Source organism: Bufo bufo, chromosome 5, assembly GCF_905171765.1.
Source record: "Bufo bufo chromosome 5, aBufBuf1.1, whole genome shotgun sequence".
NCBI classification, from domain to species: Eukaryota; Metazoa; Chordata; class Amphibia; order Anura; family Bufonidae; genus Bufo; species Bufo bufo.
The window spans coordinates 216956526-216976086 of NC_053393.1; positions in this window are offsets into that span (position 1 = coordinate 216956526).

Here is a 19561-nt window from a genome sequence, read left to right on the forward strand (position 1 = left end):
TTCCTGAGAATGCTACAACACATTTCTGGTGACCTGATTTCCATTACATTCCACCATGGTTTGCTAGAATATTGCTGTATATCCGGCTCATACCCCATGTATCCTCTATATATGTATACCCTTGTATGACATAGTTTTTTTTTTCATAGTCATTATACTTTTATTTTCTCTATGCATACATATGGTTATATATTTTTGTTTTTTCTTTTATTTAATTTTCATGAGAAGAGTTAACTGGAAGTGTGGCACCTTTTCCTGGGGGCGGTTACAGGCCTGTGGAAACAATTAGTGAACACAGGTGTACCCTCCCCTTTAAAAGGTCTCACTTTTAATGTCTTTCTGTGTCATGAAGAAGGGCTGGAAATGTCTCTGATAGCCCGAAACATGTAGACAAGACAAGACTGCTAAATTTTGTATTTCTTGGATGAGTTTTTAACCGCAAGCTGAATAAACGCAATTCCTTTAAAGTGGAGCTGGATTTTTCTCAACCATATACATTTTATACACATTTGTACGTAGCACTAAAGCCACCGGCATAGCTATAGGGGTCATCTCTGTAGTATGTGATGTGTGTACAGGGGTCATCTGTATGTGTGTGATGTGTATACAAGGGTCATCTCTATAGTGTGTGATATGTGCATAGCAGTTATCTAAATGTGTGTGATGTGTGTATAGGGGTCATCTCTATAGTGTGTGATGTGTGTATAAGATTCATCTCTGTGTGTGGTGTGTGTGTGTGTGTGTGTAGTGGTCATATCTATAGGTGTGATGTGTGTATAGGCATCATGTGTGTGTGATGTGTGTATAGGGGTCATCTCTATGTGTGTAGTGTGTATAAGATTCATCTCTGTGTGTGGTGTGTGTGTGTGTGTAGTGGTCATATCTATAGGTGTGATGTGTGTATAGGCATCATGTGTGTGTGATGTGTGTATAGGGGTCATCTCTATGTGTGTAGTGTGTGTGTGTATAGGGGTCATCTCTATGTGTGTAGTGTGTGTGTGTAGGGGTCATCTCTATGTGTGTTATGTTCGTATAGAGGTCAGCTCTGTAGTGTGTATAGGGGTCATCTATATACTGTGTGATGTGTGTAGAGGGGTCACCTCTATGTGTGTGATGTGAGTATAGGGGTTATCTATATACTGTGTGATGTGTGTATAGGGGTCATCTCTATGTGTGTGATGTGTGTATAGGGGTCACTTCTATGTGTGTGATGTGTGTATAGGGGGTCACCTCTATGGGTGTGTGAGGTGTGTGTGTGTAGAGGTCATCTATATAGCGTGTGATGTGTATAGGGGTCATCTTTATGTGTGTGATGTGTGTAGGGGTCATCTCTATAGTGTGTGTTGTGTGTATAGGGGTCTTCTCTATATGTATGATGAGTGTATAGGGGTTATCTGTAGACAAATTAACCGGTATCCAGCTCACCTGCTGCCTCTATCCCATTTGTTGACCTCCTTGATGCACGGAGACTTGGGTAAGAGCACGTAACTTCTAACAATAAGGATGAATCCAGCATCAAAGTATTACAGCATTGTAAATTCATTTATTAACAATAACACAGATCCATACAGTGACAGCATCACCCCAGTGTTCCCATAAGATCGTCTACGCGTTTTGAACAGACATGTTCTTATTCATGACTGACCAGAGATTTCCAGGTGGCAAAATTTGTAAAGGTGAGCTCCCACTACTCCTCTCATCTCCAGGTGGTGATTGAAGGTAGTAGATTGGAAAATCCACCAAACAAATGCCACGCTGGGAAAATCTGGAACAAACATTGGTGTATTGGCTTGCAACCATTAAATAAAACCATATACGTGCACTTTAAAATACATGAATGTTCTGACCCTCAGGTCTGATTCCAGGGATAGCAATACATGAGGAAAAGTTCCCAGCAGGATAAAAGAAAAAAGAAAAGAAAAAAGCGCTCCCTGGAAAAACCGCATGGTCTGAATATTCATTCCCAATGTTAAAAACAAAAGAAACTAAATATGGCAAGTCTGTAATCAGGAAATAGACTCATACAAAGAATAGACATAGAAAAAGAAAAGAAAAATCATGCACATCACAATGGATAAATCCTAATATAAGTACATGATTTCCTTTTTTAAGTTGAGACCAGCTGGATACCTTGTTTTTAATTGAAGTATCCAGAAGGCTTCTCTCTGTATTAAACTCTTGTGAAAATTACCCCCTCGGGTTATCTCTATAGTGTGTGATTTAGGTATAAGGGTCACCCTATGTGTGTGTGTGGTGTGTGTGTAGGGGTTAACTCTATGTGAGTGACGTGTGCATAGGGGTCAACTATATACTGTGTGATGTGTTTATAGGGGTCAGCTCTATAGTGTGTATAGGGGTCACCTATATACTGTGTGATGTGTATATAGGGGTCACCTCTATGTGTGTAAAGGGGTCACTCTATGTGTGCATGTGTGTTGTGTGCGTGTGTGTGTAGGCGTCATCTCTATAGTTTGTGATGTGTGTATAGGGATCATCTCTATGTGTGTGTAGGAGTCATCTCTATAGTGTGATGTGTGTATAGGGGTAATCTCTATTTGTGTTATGTGTGTATAGGGGTCAAAAACATGTGTGCATGGGGGTCCTTACCCTGTGTGTGATGTGTGTATAGGTGTCATCTCTATGTGTGTGTGTAGGGGTCATCTCCATAGTGTGTAATGTGTGTATAGGGGTTATTTCTATGTGAGTGATGTGTGTATAGGGGTCAACCATAATCTGTGTGATAATAAAAATTATAAGAAAAAAAAAGAAAGGTGGCACTCACCGAATCTTCATCAAGTCGTAGCTTTATTCAGGTTAAAACATAGCGGGTGCGGGTCACAATTTGCAGAAAAAAAAGGCAACAGCCGTTTCGCACAACAGTTGCGCCTTTATTCTTTTTTCTTCTTCTTTTTATGATGCAATTGATCTTTCGTTTTGGCTGAGCACCACTCGATTATTTGCATGGTTGCTGAGAGAAAGTTACTTGCACCATACCGCACGTAGTAGTGCCGGCTGTGTTTTCTCTCTTTTATTGCATAATCTGTGTAATTTGTGTAAAGGGGTCACCTCTATGTGCATGATGTGTTTATAGTGGTTATCTCTATAGTATGTGTGTATATGGGGGTTCATCTCTATAGTGAATGGGGTGTCATGTATTTATTGTGTGGGGTGTGTATATAGGGGTCATCTGTATAGTGTGTGCTATGGGTATAGGAGTCATGTGTATAGTGTGTATATGTAGGGTGTCCTTTATATAATGTGTGGTGTGTGTTTAGGGTGTCATCTATTTACTGGGGTGTGTGTAAAGGTTGCCCTCTATATAATCTGTATACGGTCAGTGTAGTCTCTATAGTGCTTATAGGGAAAGTGTAGCATATATAGTGTTTATATAGGATGCCCTCTATATAGTGCAGTGTGTGTGTATATAGGATGTCCTCTATATTGTGTGGTGTGTGTGTGTATAGGGTGTCCTCTATATTGTGTGAGGTGTGTGTGTATATAGGGTGTCCTCTATATTGTGTGAGGTGTGTGTGTATATAGGGTGTCCTCTATATTGTGCGGTGTGTGTGTGTAAATTGTGTATATGGTTGGTGTAGTCTATATAGTGGGTCTGATATGGGGTTCTGACATGGAGGTCTAAAGGGGGTCTGATATTGGGGGAAGAGGAGATTGAACATGAAGGTCTGATGGGAGTCTCATCTAAGGTTTGATATGAGGGTCTGAGGATATGATATTGGGGTCTGGGGATCTGAGATGGGGGTCTGAGGATGTAATATGGGTGTCTGATATGAGAGTCTGATCTGAAGACCTGATATGGGGGTCTGATCTGAAAGTTTAGGAGGTATTTTTTGCGCTGCCATAAAAGGGGGTATTTCTTACTGGAGCACATTATAAGCAGGTATTTTTGTACTGGCACACATTATAAGGGAATATGATTTGTACTGGCACACTAGGGGTGTAGCTGGCCAGCTAAGACCTGTCCTAGGTTGCTAATATAGCTTATATGTTTATACAACTAGACCTGCCAATAACCTTAATACAGTTCCTATGTTTGTGTGTTGAAGACAAAAGCAGAGTTATTTACAGTGACTTCATGTTGGATGTCATGTAGCTGTTGTACAGTATATTGTGTTCAATGAAGCAGAAAGGATAATATGCCTTTAAGATTCATTAAAGGTAAGGTAAGATCAGTGACACAGCAGAAACAAAAGAAAGCAGAGAGTTAAGTGCATTTTCTCATCTCAGACAATGGGGGCATATCCTAGCGATATGCCCCCAATGTCTAAGATGGGAATACTTCTTTAAACTGTTGTTGCTGGGAAGGAGTCTTGACCAATCCTAGCCAGCCTCACACCCCCCAGGAGTTTTGACCAATCACAGCCAGCCTCACACACAGCCTGTGTGGGAAATTCCCCTAGCAGGAGCTGCTAGAAATCATTATTCACCAGAGAGAGAAGCTGAACAGACATTCCCACCACTAAGAGCTGTGTTTTATGGAAGCAGAAAGGCCAAAATAGGTATTTAAAACAGTTATATAATGTTCCTACTGTTAATATAGTGATTAGAACTGAATACTGAACCAGTTATATTTGTGTTTACTTACAGTTTCACCAATTGCAAACTTCAAATTCAATTGAAAACTACAAATACCATACAAACAATTTCAACCATTCAAATTCCATATTGCAATCCAAATTGCATACAATCATACCAGATCATACTCAACCAATCTGCAAATAGTTACTGCTAACTGCATATTGCAAATTGCGACCAAATTCAGCAAGTGAACTATTAGTTAGACCTCAGATATACCTCTCTGAGAGATGATAAAGTGCTTAATAACCTTAGACGCTGTAGTAGCGGCGCACGCACGAGACAGAAATACATAAATACATTTAATTTAAAAGCAGCAAGCATATAGATACAAAAAAGTTACAAACAAGTTACAAGAAGAGTGACCAGAGACTGGCATGTATAGAGGGAATAGTAACTGTGTATCCATTAGGGATACTGATTTCCTGTAATGGATAGTGTATTTCAAACAGACACATTTATAAGATGCCTTATTAAATAAAAACTGACAAATCATTACGTTCGTTCAGGCCCAAGTAACCAGTAGCATCGGTTTTAATGATAAACCAAGCTTCTTTTTGGAGCAGGATGCGGTTCCTATCACCTCCCAGCAATAATGGGGGGACCTGTTCTAACCCCGCAAATCGTAGGACGCTCGCATCTCCTCCATGTTGGCACCGTACATGCTCAATGAGGCGAGTACGTTACTTACCTGTTTTAATAGAATTGCGATGTTCCCGTACCCGCTCCATTAAAGAGCTTTTGGTTTTTCCTACATAGAAGGACCCGCATACGCAGATCAATACATAGACTACAAATGTTGTTCTGCAATTAATAAATTGATGTACACAGTGTTCAATGCCTCCAAAAAAGAGATGGCGACCTTGAAGCATATAGCCGCATAGGGAGCAGTCACCACAGCGATAGTTGCCAACCGGCTTACCGAGTGACAACCAATCGCGTGGTTTACGCTCGCTTTAGCGGCTACACACCAAGATGTCCCTAAATGTACGACATCTTTTAAAAGCTAGTATTGGTTTCTGATCTACAAGTTTGCCCAGATCTCCTTCTGCTTTTAAAGTCTCCCAATTATTCAAGATTGATCTCTTTATACTCTTTGCCATTGGACTATGTTTAAACACAAACACAAATCTGTCCTTTTTCTCTATATCATTCTCATCCTTACATTTTCTGCGTTTCATCAATGATTGCTGTGTGTGGGTCTTCGCCTTCTCCAACGCTATATCCAGTTGCTCAGGCGGGTACCCATGCTGGACTAATCTGTCCCTCAGTTCCTTCGCCTGTTTCAGAAATACTGTATCCTGACTGTTAATCCGTCTGAGTCTCAAAAATTGTCCATACAGGACTGACTCTGTTACGCTACGTGGATGATAGCTCTCATGGTGCAGCAGGGTATTGGTAGCAGTGGGTTTGCGATACCCTTCGGTATGCAGAGCACCATCTTCCACAACGACACGAACGTCCAAGAACTCGATGGACAATCCCCCAAAATTGAGGGTGAACATCATGTTCATGTCGTTCGTGTACCTTCGCTAATATATTTCTAGGTAGATTTGAGGATAAGTATATCTTCTCGACGTCTAACCCGTTCCTCAGTTCCATACGTCTATTTTTGCGCTACGTGGATGATATCTTCATGGTGTGGTCGGGGACACAGGAGCAATGCGAGCGATTTGTGGCCCATCTCAATGGCACGAACGACATGAACATGATGTTCACCCTCAATTTTGGGGGATTGTCTATCGAGTTCTTGGACGTTCGTGTCGTTGTGGAAGATGGTGCTCTGCATACCGAAGGGTATCGCAAACCCACTGCTACCAATACCCTGCTGCACCATGAGAGCTATCATCCACGTAGCGTAACAGAGTCAGTCCTGTATGGACAATTTTTGAGACTCAGACGGATTAACAGTCAGGATACAGTATTCCTGAAACAGGCGAAGGAACTGAGGGACAGATTAGTCCAGCATGGGTACCCGCCTGAGCAACTGGATATAGCGTTGGAGAAGGCGAAGACCCACACACAGCAATCATTGATGAAACGCAGAAAATGTAAGGATGAGAATGATGTAGAGAAAAAGGACAGATTTGTGTTTGTGTTTAAACATAGTCCAATGGCAAAGAGTATAAAGAGATCAATCTTGAATAATTGGGAGACTTTAAAAGCAGAAGGAGATCTGGGCAAACTTGTAGATCAGAAACCAATACTAGCTTTAAAAAGATGTCGTACATTTAGGGACATCTTGGTGCGTAGCCGCTACAGCGAGCGTAAACCATGCGATTGGTTGTCACTCGGTAAGCCGGTTGGCAACTATCGCTGTGGTGACTGCTCCCTATGCGGCTATATGCTTCAAGGTCGCCATCTCTTTTTTGGAGGCATTGAACACTGTGTACATCAATTTATTAATTGCAGAACAACATTTGTAGTCTATGTATTGATCTGCGTATGCGGGTCCTTCTATGTAGGAAAAACCAAAAGCTCTTTAATGGAGCGGGTACGGGAACACCGCAATTCTATTAAAACAGGTAAGTAACGTACTCGCCTCATTGAGCATGTACGGTGCCAACATGGAGGAGATGCGAGCGTCCTACGATTTGCGGGGTTAGAACAGGTCCCCCCATTATTGCAGGGAGGTGATAGGAACCGCATCCTGCTCCAAAAGGAAGCTTGGTTTATCTTTAAAACTGATGCTACTGGTTACTTGGGCCTGAACGAACGTAATGATTTGTCAGTTTTTATTTAATAAGGCATCTTATAAATGTGTCTGTTTGAAATACACTATCCATTACAGGAAATCAGTATCCCTAATGGATACACAGTTACTATTCCCTCTATACATGCCAGTCTCTGGTCACTCTTATTGTAACTTGCTTGTAACTTTTTTGTATCTATATGCTTGCTGCTTTTAAATTAAATGTATTTATGTATTTCTGTCTCGTGCGTGCGCTGCTACTACAGCGTCTAAGGTTATGAAGTGATGGGTCGGTTGAACCTCCCCTAGATGATGCTATAAGTCAGCGCACACACGATTCTCAGCGTGGATTAAACAGCCGGAAGAAGCAGTATACCGCGAAACGGCCGTCGCTGTATATCGATTCTCCATGTGAGTCTGCCCCCTGTATGTACTCTGCAATAAAGATATGAAGACGGACGGTGAGTGCGGCTGATCTTTTTACCTTGCATCCTGTGACTTACCATTTAAAGTTTATTATAAGTTCATGGTGGATTGCCCCTAATTCTATTCGAATTTGAAATGGATCCTGCATAGAGAAAATCACTTCCCCCAAAAAATTTTCAACAAAAGTAATACAAACTGAACATTCAATAAGAAAGCAACGGAATACCTGAACTCTATTTTTGTTGTAGCTGAAAACAAACATGACCTTTTTTTTGGAGAACTGACCTTTCAATAAATATTTTTTACCAAACCGAGACAAATGTTGTTGAAGAATGTCTTACTTTTTTGGGCGCTCAACATTGGCAACGTTGGGTGGAAAATCAGGTGTTGGACTCTTCCACTCTGATGTGATCTCTCCTACAGCAATTTTCAGACAGCAAAAAAAAATTCTACATGTTCAACGCTCATTGGTTCGTAAACATTCTTCACCATCCACCGCTTTTTCCCCTTTGGAAGTATGAATTTGTTTCTTCTGGTACCAATAGGTGCTAACACTGTGGTCGGTACTCGAACAACTGCGTGATTTCTTCAAATATTTGAATTATGAGCTAAAATTGCAAGTTTAGTTCTAGCTTCCATGCCATCTATTCCAAAGTGTGTCCTTTTGGTACGATACTTCAATACCAAACTGTGGAAGGCTTCTATTGTTCCGGTATGGCAATTACGGATCAAGTGTGGAATATCACTGATGATCTATGAATTTTTGATGATCTCCTCCAATCTACGAAAAGCGGCGCTCTCCTTTTTCAGCCATAAAACTGATGTGTTTTCATTGCTCAATTCTTCATGGGAACATTTGTTGTAGTGTTCTGCATCTTCCCACTCATGCATGTCGACTATGTGATTGAGGACAGAATTCTAACGTTTCATGAAGAAAAGTTCATTGTGGTCGCATGTTTTCACACTCCACCAGAAATGGTTCACTATCTTGTCAATCCAGGGTTTCCGTTCCTGTCCAGCTCTTCCGTTACTTGCTTTTATCAATTTATTTTTATTGACTTGCGTTTTTATTGAATTGCGTAATGCCAAATGTCAAACTGATGGTCAATGTCAGTGAACAACTCGCGCATCAACTTTTGTATACTGACATGACGATTAGAGACAAAGACACATACGTCAAAGCCGTTGTTAATAACTTTTTCCATTACTGTTTTGAAACCAAACTTCTCCATTGCAACCGAAGAACTGCACTGGCTTCAATGAATGACTTCTAAATCAATTATTTTTTCAGTGTACCGATCCATTACGGTGTATGTACAATAGTTCGCTGAGTGGCCAGGGCTATCACATTGACCATCTGCAGCTAAACAAATCGGAACTTCATGCATTTCTTTTTGAACTTTTTTCTTTTCTTGCTGCCAGGCAATATCCATTGCAGGGAAAATTAAGCTGATCTGGTAACGGTAAAAAGTAGTCTCTGAAAATATAGACAAACCAAAAATGTTAGACAACTCGTGCACCTTTTGAAAGTTGAGTCCACTGCACAAGATAGACGCTGCCAAAAGGACATCCTATTTTGGGCTGGGTATTCCATAGTAAAGACGAGTGCCCTCTCTTGCAACGACCTCGAATGATCATGCACTTCCCTTCCTTTGTTTTGTAATGGAAATTATGGTTAGGTTGCATCCATCGGCATCCTGGCACTTCACCTGACATAGAAGTACATCCAGGCAACTTTCATTAACTATGAATTTTGGATCATTGACTATGTCTTCTACATTTAGTTCTGTAAAAGAATAATCACAGTTATTTTCCAAAATTGACTGTAATTCAATTTGATCAAACGAGCAGTGGCTTACCATCAACGGGTCGTAAGAGTTGTCCCTAGAATCCAGAATTTCCCCTTCGTCAAAATCAGCATGAGTGCGAATATTGTCAAATTCCTCCATTTCACCTGCCAACGGAAAAATTCCACTAACCTGATCATCACTGTTACCCTCATCTACCAGTTGCACAGAGTTTTGATCGTCTTTTGATAGAATTGGAGACAGAAGGCTAACGAAAGGAATGGTAAGCTTCCTCTGATTCCGATTGGTGGAAATTAGACCTCCTGGCAAAGGTGTTGATTCAGTGACTAGGTCAGAAATTTGTCGTACTGGGGATTGCTCTTCCACTAGGACATCATTTGGGTCTCGAATAATAATTATGGAATTGGTTAGGTCATAATCTGTCTGAGTTGAGGCATCAGTGAACTTTGACCTAGGACTTTCAACAATCTCTGAGAAATGTTGAATTTCCAGGCAGGAAACAGATTCTGTTTGCCCACTTGACTCTGTATTTTTTGATGATTCAGAGGACAAAGCTCTTTTATAAGCCTGTCACAACAGAGGGGAGGGATAAGTGCTGTCCTAAACTCCATCCCACCTTTGTCCCTGCCTACTTGCATGGCCCGTCCTAACTGACGGTGTACAACTTGGCGCCAGTCCCTCACTTAGATACGTGCAGGGGCCGAAGAAGATAAGAGGAATACCATAACAGAATCAGGCAAGCCAAAGTCAAAGCCAGGAGGTCACGCAGGTCAAGGTAAAAAAACAGAGCCGAGGTCAAAGAACACAGAAAGGCACAATAGGAAACTGCTGGTGAGGGTAGCAAGACTAATCACAGGCAACCTGTGGCCAGCAGGTTACCTGTTTAAATAGGTCCTCCTGATGGGTTATGTGACGTGGCCAGCGTCACATGACCCGTCCCCCACAACTCAGAACAGCTGAGCGCTGACTCATCAATATCGGCACTCAGTTCCCCACGGGCTCGTTGCCTAAGGGATGGAGGACGCCGGCCACGCCGAGGAAGCGTGTGCAGCCGGGTCCTCCCCGCCCTCTGGTTGCTATGGAGATTAGGATGACGGCCTCGTCCTCTCTCCTCTTCACTAGCGGGATGCCAGCGGCGCTGCAGAGGGGAAGCGCGTCACCGGCTCCCCGTTACAAAGCCTCTGGCGCACTTAGATTATACAGTCATTTTCTCTTGAACGCTTTGGCTTTAGTTAAATCCTCTGAAACCTTTCTGTCAGAATCTAGGAAATTTCGGAATACGGTCAGGATTGCGTTCGGACGAAGTACACACACACAAATGTAATGAACAAAGTCTATACTCGTAATTTTTTCGCTTCATTGTAACAATGTCTTCGGCAAGAGCACTTACTTCGTCCCCCGCACGAATTAACTGTGACAACCATTCTACAACTCTTTCCAGACAGTTCGGAAAAAAATGCAATTTTATTTCGTGCCCATTGTGGGTACAGCCAGGCAAGAAAAAGCAGTCCTTTACCCAACAAGTCGGTGCCATTTTCCCAATTCCTGTGAAGAAAACAAAATAAAGTAAATTTTAAGAAACACATATTGTGTTTATACATTGTGTAAAGAAAAGATAACTCACCAGATAGGGTGTCCAAACAAATCAACTGTGCATCGTAGAAACGTAGAACTAGTAAATAACATATTCCAACAGGGAATAGGGTTTTGGAACTCCAAAACTTTGATATTCTTCTTTCTTCTTCCATTGTCGAACCTTGGATTCAATCTTTTCCGTCCAATACATACCAAATTTTCTTACTCACCATATAGAGTGTTCAAACATATAAACAGTGTAACGTTGAACCGTTGAAAAGGCAAATAACCCATTCCAACCATGTAAACTTCAGTAAACATCTTTCTTCTTCCATCGATGAACATTGGATTCAAACTTACCTGTCAGGTAGGTACTGTGAGACAATGACAGGCAAAGTGATGGCAGGTATTTTTCCCCCAGAATCCTGTCATATGCAGCTTAAGCTCCAGGGAATGCCCAGTATGTAGTGGAAAGCCCAAGCTTTCCTGAGGTGGCTTTGTAGAAAAGCCGGTATAGGGCCTGGAGTTTGCATTGGGGAAGAGTTGAGCGGGTTCCCCAATCCGCAGTCCACTTCTGGTAAGGGATCTATCCTGCTGCCTGATTAGCTGCACCTGCAGCACTTGCATAAAGAGAATCTGGGCAGAGAGTCTGGGCCTGAGAGCTGGGACTGATATGCTGGTGCTTGTGAGTAGCTTGCTCTGGTTAAATTCAGGGCTGACAGTACCGTGTATAGGACAGTTAGTAAAACACTGTTTAGTTAGCGCTCAGACGAGTAGGATTTGCTTTGTGTTTTGCCTGAAATGTAAAGGCCCTTTATTTTTTCTGTTGAAACCACAATAAAGTGGAACTTCATTTGGACTTCATCGTGTGTGTCACTGTCTCTGACTGTCCGCAAGCCGGTCAATCCTGCCTCTACCAGAGCTAATTCCCACAGTACCCAGAAATCCTTACCGCAAAACACCTATAGATTATTGAACAAAAAACAATAAGGGAAAAAAAAAAAGATATACATCAGTCATTACTTTAGTGAACATATTTAATTTATAAAAATGTTTAACATACCTGTTTATGATGTTTTAAAATGTTGACCCACAAATTTGACACTTTGATATAATGGAAGCGCTCACTAGTCTGCAGGAGGAGGGGGAGAGAAGCGCTTTGAGCGCTGTACAGTACTTGCCCCTCCTCCTGCTCGCTCTTAGGGCCGGCACCACTCTGTCCTGACTGCTGCAGCGTCAAGCCGTACAGAGCGCACTCTGACCTGCCTCTGCGAGGTCAGGTGACTGCAGAGCGGGCCCTGATAAGAGAAGACAGCCAGGACAGGGAGAGTGGCGACAGGAGAGGTAAGTGACTATTATTTTAGTCTGATATGGAGGTCTAATGGAGGGTCTGGAGTGGTCTATGGGGGGGTCTGAAGGTCTGACTGAGGGGGTCAGGAGGTCTGACTGAGGAGGTATGGAGGTCTGACTGGGGGTCTAGAGTGGTCTAATGGGGGTCTGGAGGTCTAATGGGGGTCTGATTGGGCGTCTGGAGGTCTGGAGTAATTTTTTCACAACCCCTACCTTTCATGCCGCCTCCATTCCTGTGGCTAGTAAAGATCGCTCTCTCAGACCAGGCCTGGCAGCTGTTCCATCTGTTTTCTACACGGTCACTGTTTATAATTTCATTGTGTAATACTGTTGAGGGGGCCCTGACAATCTTTTAGTCCTCCTCCTCCTCCTGGATGGGCCCCTTCTGGGTCAGGGCCCCAAAGCAGCCGCTTCCCCTATAGCTACACCCATGCAACTCAATTTCTCTAGAACCTCCCTCAACCAAACAATATGTCCTAGAAGGATCTGACTTGATTTGGCAATAAGAAAGTCGTCTAGGTAGGGGATGATAACTACCCTCCCTCTCCCGGGCATGGGCCATCATCTGTAATACAATGTTGGTGAAGACCCTTGGGGCCTGGGAAAGCCCAAATGGTAGGGCTCAGAACTGAAGGAGTAGGACTCTTTTCCTTTAGCTAAATTGCAACCCTCAAAAACCTCTGATGTCTGGGATGGATAGTGACAGGATAATACGCATCGCTCACATCTACAGTGGCCATGAAGCAGTCTGGAAAGAGATTGTTTAATCACCGCCCTGATGGATTCCATCCGAAACCTCTCGTACACTAGATAATGGTTCAAACATTTCAAGCTTATTATAGTCTGGAAAGAACCATACGTTTTTTGACAAGAAAAAGGGTTGAATAAAACCCTTTGGCCACCTCCCGTTTTGGAACCTCTACTGGGACCTTCTTCTCTAGGAGGTAAGAAAAACTTCTGCCACAATAGCCAACTACTTTGGGAAATCTGACCGAATTTGCTATAACCAAACTTTCTTTTAGTAAACTTGAAACTTTAGTCTCAAGCCCTCTCTTCTAACAGAATTTATCCAGGGACTGTCAGACTACCTCCTACTGGGGGCCTGGCATCATTAGGGTTGTTTCTTTGAGGCATCTGACCCGGAAAAAAGAAACCCCTTAAACTTTTTAGCACCTCCTGCATGATGTTTTGCCCTTTCCTTCCCTTTGAAAATTCGCCTTGACATGGAATGGCACAAGCTTAGCTCTTAAACTAGCGTTCCCATTCCAGCCCTTCGCACAAATCGCTCTACGGGCAGAAGCTCTTGCGGATAGTCTTAAGGAGTCCGCAGAAGCATCAGCCAAAAAGCCAAAGCATTATCAATAGTCGGGAAGGAGGAAAGCAATTGCTCCCTAGGGGTACCCCCTTTAATGTGGGCTTCTAATTCGTCCATCCAAAGTTTTAGGGACCTAGAAACAGAAATGGCAGGCTTAAATGCTGCAACAAAGGCTTCCCAACTTATTTATTTTAATCTTTGTTCTTTTATCCATCGGATCTATAAGAGATCCCATATCTTCAAAGGGAAGCGCTGCCTTCCTGGACATTTTGGCTTCAGGGGCATCAAGCTTAGGAGCCCTATCCCAAGATGCGGAAACCTGTTCATCAAAAGGATATTTATGTTTAACAGAGGAAGGAATATAAATGTTTTATTTATTTATTTTTAATCAGGTTTCTTCCACTCACTGACATAATGACATTTTTATGGCTGTCAAAAAACCTCGCTCTTTCTAGGACCTAGGTCCTCAAACGTAGAGTCCTTAACGGATTGTGGTAATTTCTCATCATCTAAACCCATAGAAGCTCTAACTGCTTTAACCAGTGTTCTCAGCATGGAAGAGCAGCTTTCCTTCAGACTCGTCCTCAGAAGAATTGTTAGGAGATAGCCATTCCCCTTCTTCCTCCAAACCCGATAATACATCACTGGTACTAGGGTGATTTTTAAGCAGGCCGCTAACAGATTCTTTAACTTCATCACAGATCATCTGCTTGATACTGCCCATCAGAGACGGAGCTTCCTCCCCCAGTAACTTGCTTATGAATGCTTCACACAGGGGTTTAACCCAGGCAGATGGTAACTTTCTTTACAAACAGCACACCCCTTCTCCTTTGATCTGGAGACCTTCCTAGAAGACTCATATCTAGGCATAGAAGATGGCCCACATGAGCAAATCCATAACACTGATGTTAATGGGGAACAACCCCTCTTACCCCACCCCGGTACCGGTGTATCATTGGCGGTTTCAGCACACTGAGCCTGTTCCATAATCATACAGCAATACAGCCATAATGGACGAACTGTCAGCCTCTTCTCCACCGGCATGACAGTGAGCTGACTCATATAAAGCAGTAACTAGCTCCATTCACCACACAGTGAATGAAGCTGTGTAGTTCCGGCACCAGGGCTTGGACTTCCGATTATCCTGAAAGGCCATCAATATTAAAAAGGAGATTTTTGTATAACTTACCAGTAAAATCTCTTTCTCGCTCTTCATTGGGGGACACAGGAACGGTGGGTATAGCTATGTCCTCTAGGAGGCGTTTACACTAGTAAAAGCTGTTAGCTCCTCCCCTGGCAGCTATACCCCCTCCAGCCTGGAAAGAGAGCTTCACACAGTAGGAGAAGCAAGCCAACCAAGAAAAAGCATGGAACACCAACCATGCCAAAAGACCCAACAGGGTTCTAACCAGCAACTGCCACAACTGTGGCCGAACAACAATACTGGGTGGGTGCTGTGTTCCCCAATGAAGAGCGAGAAAGATTTTACTGGTAAGTTATACAAAAATCTCCCTTTCTCGCCCATATTCATTGGGGGACACAGGAACCGTGGGACGTCCAAAAGCAGCCCACGGGGAGAGAAAAACCACAGACCCATGGAAGCAAGCGTCCCTGCTGGTATCTAAGAAACTGACGCCTGCAAGACTATGCGGTCTAAGCAGCGTCCGCTGATGCATAAGTATGCACCAAGGAGGACCGGTAGCCGCGTTACACAACTGCGCAGCCGAAGCACGATGGCTCAGAGCCCAAGAAGTGCCCACCACCGCTCAGTGGAGTGAGCCGTGACACCTAAGGGCGGAACCCCGCACCAGGTGCGGAATGGTACAGCATTTGCAGACCGAATCCATCGTGCAATTGCCACCTTGGAGACCGCCAATACCTTGCGTGGAACCTCCGGATGACAAAAAAGAGGTTCCGTAAGCCAGAAGGGACTGGAGGCTGCCAATAATGATCAGAGCCCTGACGTAACTCCCTTCCCTAGGGAGTGAATGAGAGGGACAGTGAAGGAAGGACAATGCTACATTGATGTGGAAGACAGAGACCACCTTCGGGGGAAAAAGGAATGGGCCGGAGAACCGCCTTACCCTTGTGAAGACCCAGGAAGGGTTCCCTGCAAGAGAGCACCCCCAACTCGGACACCCGTCTGATAGATGTGATAGCCACAAAAAAAAACTACCTTCTAGGACAGGAGCCAGAGAGAAATCTCCCCAAGGGCTCCAAGGGAGAAGACTGGAACGCTGAGAGAACTATATTCAGATCCCAAGGCGGTAAAGGACGGTACGGAGGAACCATATGTGCCACTCCCTGAAGGAAAGTTTCCATGGGCACCAGGGGAACCAAAGGATAGGACCGTAGAGAGAGAAAAAAAATGGAGTGAGGGAATGTCCCGGCTTTCACAGAATCCCAGGAGGACCGCCAGGTCCTATAATAGATCCTGGGCGGTGCAGGTTCCCGGCCTGAATCATAGTGCGGATAACTTCCGCCGAAAAACCTTCACATCAGGAAGATGGTTTCAATAGCCACGCCGTCAACCAAGATCCTAAATGCCGATGCAAGACCGGACCCTCAAAGAAGGTAGTCTCTGAGTGGCAGTGACCAAGGGACATCTCCTAGGAGAACGAGGTCGGCGTACCACGCGCGACGGGGCCAATCCGGAGCGACTAGGATTTGTTGGAACGCCCTCCATCTGATCCTCCATAGAACCCTGATTAGGAGAGAAAAAACACGTAAGGAGGGAGAACTCCCGCCAAGGAGATGTCAGGGCGTCCATGTCGCACGCTTCCGGAACTCCTGCTCGGGAAAGAAGGTGGGGAGCCTTCGTGTAGATACCGTTAGCACACCCAGACAAATGGAAGGAGTCCCCATACAAGGAGGAATGTGGAGAGCGCCACAGCCCACCATTCGGGACTGGAGCGTGTCTGGAATAGAAGGCCACCAAAAGAATACCCCGTGCAAATGCAGATGAGGGAAGGTAGTAACATAGGAACTACCAAGGCATGCAGAGTGTCTATGAACCATGATCCAGAGGAGGAAAAAGGACAGGGGAAGAAAAAGCTAAGACCAAGCCCATTTCCCGTTTGAGACTGGCGCTATACAGAAGTGGCCAAGGATTAAAGAGGACCTTTCACTAGAATAAAAAATGTAAACTAAGTATACAGACCCCTGCACTTATTATTATCCCTGGGCGCCACTCCATTCTCCCGGTATAGGCTCCGGTATCTTCATAAGTTCGTCTCAACTGGGTGGAGCCTGCCGGCGTCTCCTTCTCCCAGGCTGTAGCGCTGGCCAATCGCAGCGCTCAGCTCATAGCCTGAGAGTTTTTTTTTCTCAGGCTATGAGCTGAGCGCTGCGATTGGCCAGCGCTACAGCCTGGGAGAAGGAGACGCCGGCAGGCTCCACCCAGTGGAGCCGAACATATGAAGATACCGGAGCCTATACCAGGAGAACGGAGCGGCGTCCAGGGATAATAGTAAGTGCAGGGAGATCCCTGGGCACCGCTCTCCATGTCTGTATACTTAGTTTACATTTTTTATTCTAGTGAAAGGTCCTCTTTAAGTGGCTGCGCAAAAAACTCTGCCTCCTATAGACACTAGAAAAAACTGGGGCTCTCTCTCCAGGCTGGAGGGGGTTTAGCTGCCAGGGGAGGAGCTAACAGTTTTTACTAATGTCAACGCCTCCTAGAGGACATAGCTATACCCACGGTTCCTGTGTCCTCCAATGAATATGGGCGAGAAATACTGAACTCCTGCATAACTGAAACCGGACGGATCCATTATGCTAGCCACAGACTTTGCCTCTAAAGGCATTCAGTCATTGAATTGCCTTATGGTCTGCCTTAACAGAATCATAGCGCAATTCACCATATACCCAAACGTCACAACTTGAGGTTTGCTCATCTCTACTGATAACCTATCCTCTGCATAGGTCATCGGTATTTCATTAGTTGGGGGTCCAACACCTGGGCCCCCCGCCGATCAGCTCCTCACCAAGCACAGTGCTATAGATTGTATAGCTTGGTATCGCAGCTCAGCCCTATTCACTTGAATGAACAGGTCACTGGCCTAGGAAGAGCAGAGAGAAGGCAGTGGCACTCACAGGAGTGCCGCCTTTGCCTCCTCGAACAGCTGATCGGCGGGGGTCCTGGGTGTCAGACCCCCACCCACCGATCAGATACTGATGACCTATCCTGAAGATAGTAAAGAATATTTGAAGACAACACCAATGTAACAATTTTTAGCAAGATGCACGGTCACCAGCGGCCAGGCTTATCTCCGCTCCAAAGTGTACAGAATAAAAAGGATCGTGACCAGCATCTTCTCTTTCTGCAAGTTTATTCCAGTTTAAAATAAGGCAACATTTCGGCTTATACCAAGCCTTTGTGAAACCATGGCTTGGCTTGAGAAAGGCTTAGTATAAGCCGAAACGTTGCCTTATTTTATATGTAAACTGGAATAAACTTGCATAGGTCACGATCCTTTTTATTGTCAGAAAATCCCTTTAAGGGTCCATTCACACGTCCGTAGAATGGGTCCGCATCCGTTCCGCAATTATGCGGAATGGGTGAGGACCCATTCATTCTCTATGTGGCCGAAAGAGATGCGGATAGCACACAGTGTGCTGTCCGCATTTCCGGAGCGTGGCCCTGACTTTCCGGTCCGCAGCTCCGGAACAAAAATAGAGCATGTCCTATTCTTGTTCGCAATGGCGGACAAGAATATGCATCTCTATGGGGGTGCCAGCTGGGTGTATTGTGGATCCGCAATGCACTACGGACGTCTGAATGGAACCTAAACAACTTTGGGTCACTACAATTATATTTTATATTTTCTCTCTCATATACTACAGACTGTCAGCTACCCTAATGTCCACCCCCCCCCCCCCTCCCTCCCCTTTTCAGGCTTGCTGAGATCATCACAGCCACCTGAAGTGGGGATGGCTGCTTTAACACTTGATATCTGGGGCTGGGTAGCACCTAGAACATGGTCCAGGTCTTGTTTGAAAGTGGACAATCTAAGCTTTAAAACAAGACTCACATCATTATCTCCTCTACATCGGGAGATATAGCTGTGAGAGTAGGGAGTGAAAGCAGCTGAAACTTGCTCTCATATCTAGCATCTACTCACTCTGTGATATGAAGATTTAAATGCTGTAAACACCTTCGGGGGCAATTTTTTATGCTTGCATTTTACTCATTTTGGTCTAAAAATTTTTTTTTCAATTGGTCTTTATTAAAAATATTGAGCTGTTCTGTCACAAACAGTCTAGCTACGTGAATGGTACTTTCACTTTGTGCCCGGTCATCTAATAAACCATATTTCTAAACTTACTGTTTAGGAGGTCAGAGATCAAGAGCTGTCAGCTGAACTGCCTGACGGAACAGAGTGAAAATTCAGAGCCTGCTAACTACAGAATCTCAAGGCTGCACGAAGACAGGGGTTCAAATTTTTTTTATAAAGACCAATTGAAAAAAAAATTACTTTAGCTAAAAATAAGTGTAATGCAATAATAATAATAATAAAAAAAAAAAAATTGCCACAAAGGTGTACATAGCCTTTAAAGCAGTCCTCACCCTGCTACCTGAGCTCTGCTTGGGCTGAACTGTAATTTACTTTCTTTTCTCAAAGCCTGAGCAGAGCTCAGTTGGTGGTTAAGTGATCAAGTCAAAAAGTTGCTTATTATTTTTTATCTTTGTATGCCACTAAAAAAAAGGTTGCATTTATAGGGCAAGAGACTGCACAATGTTCAATGAGCCATCACCTCAAATGAAGGAGTGCTTACTCGCTGGTAAATTCAGTTCATTAA